Here is a 6,000-nt window from a genome sequence, read left to right as displayed (position 1 = left end):
TCCCCTGCGCGTCCGCCGGAACCGGGGAGCACTTCCGGTCCGGCTGCCATGGCAACCGCCTCGCGCGTGTCGTGGCGACGCGTTGCCATGGCAACGGCGGTCAGGCTTCGCTAGGCCGCGGCGGGCTTGAGCCCGCGGGAGAGGCCGCAGCGACATGGGCACGGCTGTCGCGACAGCGCGAGGGGGAAAAGCGAGGATTCCTCCCTCTTGTGTGCTTGTCACTCCCTCCGGTCCGGCCCCTTCCATCTCTGCTGCAGTCCCAGAGGCTGGAAGGGACTTGACCGGAGGATGCTGTTGCTCAACCGCTTTGCTTAATCCTTGATTTCTACTAATACAATCCAGCCTCACAGCTGTGCCTGAAGACAGAAACCCTTGAGGCCATGACAGGAGCAACCCAGTAACTAGTGCAGCTGCTCAAGCCACTCAAGAGAGTTTGCCCAGATTAAGATCAGAATTTACTTAATTCATGTATTTATTCATTATGATAAACTGTGAGATCTAATAGTGCAGGTAAATCTATCAGATCAAACAATACAGATATTTTTTTCCTGGTTGTTCTTGAAGTAAAACAAACAGAAATCCAATTAAGCAGCAACAAAAACTATAGAACGTAATAAAGATCTCAAGGGGTAAAGATTTACATTGCTGAAATCCAAGAGCTCTAAGACATATAGGCAATGGCTGTTCCTCCTGTAACATTCACTACTTTAATAACAAACTCTGAAATGAAATATTGGGTAAACCTGATCCTCCCCTCCGCCCCTCTCTGCCTGATTTATAGCGCTTTCTCTTTGCCAAACTTTTAACTTCCCAGCAGAAGTGGGAGCAGCCACACAGAGCCCTGGGTGCAGAGCACCACAGCGGTGACAATTCCCTTGTTTGTGTCCCCAGTGATGTATTTACAGTGAATAAAGACCCAACTTTGCATCCTTCATGCTGTTCCCAGGCTGAGGCTCCTGCTTTTCTGCCGGAGAAGTGACTGTGGTTGCTGCGAGAGGTTGGGGAAGAATGTGGAGGCATTTGTGTAACAAAGAACTATAAATCATCTCCAATATCCATCACTCACCAAGGGATGCTGTCGGCAGACTCAAGAGTGAGGAAACAGGGAATATTCTCTTCATCAGGCGACCGGGAAATCCCTTTGTGTAAGGAGGGAGCAGCTCTGCTTCCGAGGAGGCAGCACTGGGCACGGGGTGGGCAAAGAGCTGTGTGCCAGGAGTGAGACACCACAGAATCATGGAATATCCTGACCTGGAAGGGACACACAGGGATCATCCAGTCCAATTCCTGGCCCTGAACAGACACCCCAGCAATCCCGCTCTGTCTGTGAGAGCGTTGTCCAAACACTCCTTGAGCTCTGTCAGCCTTGGGGCTGTGACCACTGCCCTGGGGAGCCTGTTCAGTGCCCAACCACCCTCTGGGTCTATCAGGGCTCTTTTCACCATTCTCCTGTGTTGCTTTGCGAGCGAGGTGACCTTGCAGAGAAGGGCTGCTCTCAGGTGGGCGCTGCAGCAGCCCCATAAGGCAAAGGATTACTTGCTTTGTTCCCTGTAATGGACCCAAACCAGTAAAGAAAAAGCACAGTCTCCTCGCAGGGAGTTCCCACTCCATCTCTACTACAGCAAACAATAAACATCCACCTGTTCCAGCTAAAAGAGAAGCATCAATCCCCCCAGACACAGCCACGCTCGGGAGGGGTGGCAGCATTTATTGCACCAGCTTGTGTCTTTATTTTAACCCCCTCACCTGGTTGTACGTGCAGAGGAACACGGCCCTTCCACACACCAGGGCTGGATGAAGGTATATCAGAGCAGGGAAGTGCTGGCCCGTGTGCCTGGAGTTGCTGGCAGGATGCCTGGAGGCTGGACTGGGATGTGGGGGAGAGCCCAGGCTCCTGGTTTCATTTGTTATCCTTGCAGAGAGTCCCTGGGACCACAGAAGGTGATGAACAGCCAGGTACACTCCTGACCCCAGTGCAGCCTTGCCCTCCAGGGGCTCAGGGACCTCTGTGGTGGTGCAGAGCAGCCCAGCTGAGATGTGCTGTTCTCATCCTCAGGCTGTGCCCAACACATGGAGCCGAAATAAAACCCTGTAAGATGGCAAAGCAAATCAGCTGAGCACATTTGTTCCATCATGTGCCCACCCAGATCAAAGATCCCTACCTGCAGCCGTGGGCTCCCCTCCTGAAAAAACCCAGCAAAGCCAACCCCTTCCCTGTGTGTGTTCGTTTGTTCCACAGGTGTGAGGCAGGAATTAGAGGGCAGCGGGACTCGTGCACATCTGCCCCCCACGTCCTGCCCTCCTGCTACATCATCATCACTAATATGCACATAACAGTCAATTAGCCTGGCTGGGCGCACTGGTGACCTCTGATCCCTGCTGTGTCCCCCATCCATTACCAGCCCTCAGCCCCGGCTCTCAGTATGAATTGATGTAGCCCCCATTCTCTTGCGGCACAGAAACATGCGTCCTCATTCATCTGTCCACTTCCACTTTCTGTTCCTTTGTCCTCCCCTTCTGTTCCCTGTGTTGCTTAACCTGGTCACCACTTCTTGACCCCACATCCTCGTCCCTCCCGAGGGTGTTGTAATCCCGACCACTACGAAAAAAACTTTTACTTTTTTTCCCCTTTACTCACATCTTATTTAGCAAAAAATGGTTTCCAGCAGTGTGGGAGCTTTGATCCCCTATTTAAGAAATCCTTGCAATGTTTTTTTAAAGACTTTCTTTCTAAGGCAAATGAATTCTTCATAAAGGGGGAAATGGTGTGCTGGTTGGGCTCTGTTCATCTGAGGAAGACAAATGATCTGTTTTATTACTTGAAAAGCATAACAGTTGAGTGTGTAGATTTGTGATTTATCTGTAATTAAGATTCCATTTGAGCAGCATATTAATTACAGAGAGAAGAATTAATTTTGCTGAATAGAAAAGTAAAACCAAAGTTCCTTGAGTTAGAAGGTAACAGAACGCCTGAGGTTCAGGGTTTGTGTGGCTCTGCATTACACCTACACTGGGACAGGACAACTCTAGGGGTTTTTTTGACTTTCAAGTTTTATCCCTGGGTCAGAGAAATAAAATCCAGGGGGTCAGAGCCTTCTCCCTGCCACTGCTGGTGGCTCCCACAGCGCTCCCGTTCTGGCTCTGCTGAGCCCATTGTGCTGCTCCTTTGCCCCAGGGCTGCACCAGGACCTGCCAGGCTCCCCCCACCTGCAGCAGGGGGAAAGGACCTTCCAGGATTAAATGAAGGTGCTCCCTGTGCCAGCCAAGCCCTGCAGCCCCTGGGAACATCAACCCTGAGCTTTCGTTTACCCGTCTACCCTTGTGCTACAGTCCGTGGCTCAGTCTGTTCGCACCAGGTGTTTAACCTGACCACACGCAGTGAAACCAGACTCCTTCCTTCCTCCAAGTGTCCATCCCTAGTCCCCAGAGGACCCAGGGTGGTGTCTTGCCCATCTCCTCCGTGTGGGAGATCTTGTCACATTCACAGGGGGAAGGAAAGTGAGAGACTTGGGCGTCTGCCTGTGAGGGACCTTTAGGGAGCAGATGGTGTGGAGCAGCTCAGGAGGTTTGCTGGGACTGCTGTGGTGGGTGTGCAGGGATGGACCTGCTGGTGCTCACAGGTGGAGAGGCAGCCCTGGCTCATCCCTATGGGATGTGGAGCACTGCACACATTGGCCTGTCATAGCAGAGGGTTGGGATATCAGGATATCAAGGCTCCCTGGTGAGCCCCAGATTTGCAGGTCCCTTGGCTGCTGGGGGAGGCCAGTGCAGGGCAGTGCAGTAGCAGGTGTGGAAGCCACAGCACCTGGAGCTGCAGGAGCAATCAGAGATGCACTGGAGCAGGCAGAGAGGTTTTCTCTGGACACTGAGTGCATTTTAAAGTGTTTGTCCGCGGTGCATTGGTTCAGGACAGTAAACTCTTACAGCGCTATTCTGCTGGTCTTTATGGCTCACAACTCTGCCCCCATCACATTTTCATGGACTTGTGAAGACCTCCTGTGAGCACATCATGGACACCCCATGGCAGCAGGAGACAGGATCAACACCACACCCCCGGGCACAGGGATTCCTCCGGCTCCACGTACCTGCTCCCACGGCCAGACCGCAGCGGGGAGCTGGCAGCGCCTGCAAACAGCCCGGCCTCCCAACACAACCACTTTCTGCATTCCTCTGTGTACTCCTCAAACTCTGCCACCAGCCCAACCGAATCCTCTCAAAGGCTTCAAAGGGCAGAGCCTGTTTGCTGTCCGCAGGGAATGACAATGCTTTCCCTTTTGACCTGTCGCGCAGGACGGCAGTGCTGGGCAGCCATGCGCGGGATGCACCGGTGGGGAGCACAGCCCCAGCCTCTGCACGGCCCCACACCACTGCTGCTGCTTTTCCTGCTGAGATTTCCAGCAGATCCAGCCATCTGGCTGGACTGGCAGAACGAGTCTGGAAAGCCCTCGCGTTGAGCCGGAGCTGTTGCGCAACTGCGCGTTACCCACACGCTCACACCGAGGGCACTCGTAAAGCTGCTGGAATTGCTCCTTGTACTTCAGTGGGTTTGGAAAGGCCGGTGCCTTCCTGGCCAGCAGGACATCTGCTCCCCCGCAGGGATTACCTGGGACTTCCTCAGCAATCCATGTTTCCTGCCAGACGATGTGAGCTGGCCTGGCTGCAGCCCAGCCAGCACCAGAGCCCTGGGATGGCGGTGGGGCCCCAGCACTGCCCTGGCAGTGAGGTCTTCACCCTCACCAGGCTGCTGTAAAACACCTGGGGACAGGGGATGCAGCACCAGGTGCCCCAGAGCTCAGCCAGCAGCCAGCACACAGTGTTTCCCCTGGACAGGGTTTCCCTGGCTCTGTTCCTCCTGCAGTGACGGAGGTGACACGCGCCACGGAGCCCCAGTCCCCGGGCACGGCTGCAGCCCCTGCCGAGGGCTCCTGCTCATGGTTTGATAAAGCCTTGTCATGGCCCCTGGGGCACGTGGAGAGGGTGGCTCAGCTGGTTTTGACCCAGTGACTTTGCTGGCAGCACTGAGGGTGCTGCAGCACAAGCAGGAGGCAGTCAGGGCACAGGATTTACCCACCAGGCAGGTGTCACTGGCTGTGCGCGACTCTGGAGGTAAAGGAGAGGTCACGCTCCTGCCCAGCCCTCCCACATCCACCTTCACACCTTTCAGAGCTTCCCCATGCCCTTCCCCTGACCCACAGCCTGTGCAGAGATCCACTACAGCCCTGACCCTCACTGTTACCCCTTGGCCTTGGCCACGCTGGGATTTGGGGGATTTTTCCTTTGCACTCACACTTGCACTTCAAATTAAATGCAGCCCTGTCCCTTTGCCCTGCCAGGAAGGAGCCTGCAGTTCACATGAAGACAGGCTGCTAAAGCCTCATGGCAGCCTGTAGATCCTCACATGTAAGGAATTCCCTTATAAGCAGCTTTGAACTGTAAAACAATCACTTGGCTCTGTAAAACTGTATTGGCCATAAATGAACTTTGTCATGGCTCTGCTGGTTTCTTTGCTCCATAACAACTGCATCACGCGCAAACACAACGTGCCCAACAACAACAGGAGGAAAAAAATACCTTCCAGGAGCCTCATTTGACATGGCACTGTATTTCCAACAACTTAATGAGGTAGCCAGGGAACCTGCAGGAGCAAACACCCCACCCAGGGCTTCTCCAAGCAGGGTGAGGTCTGGCCAGGGACAGCCCAAGCCCAGCTGCTGCAGAGGCTGCTCTGGAAAGTAGTTTTGGGTGGTATTTACCACCCAGAAAGGTTTTCTCAGCCAGAGGGTTAAATCCAAATCGGGGGATCCTTTCTCCCCATGAAGGGATGTGTAGCACCCACAGCATCCTTAGCAATCCACGGGGCTTTCTCCCTTTCCATCTCCTGCCATTCAGGGTGAGTGACAGCACAAAACACACTGTTGGGCAACTTCATAAATTCACAAAAGTGAATTTGGGAAAGTACCATCTATTCTTAATCATTTGTTGTACTCACGTTATCGGCTT

Source organism: Pipra filicauda, unplaced genomic scaffold (assembly GCF_003945595.2).
Source record: "Pipra filicauda isolate LSUMZ 115617 unplaced genomic scaffold, ASM394559v2 scaffold120_size2142806_pilon, whole genome shotgun sequence".
Classification (NCBI taxonomy): domain Eukaryota; kingdom Metazoa; phylum Chordata; class Aves; order Passeriformes; family Pipridae; genus Pipra; species Pipra filicauda.
Note: the sequence above shows the minus strand (reverse complement) of the source record.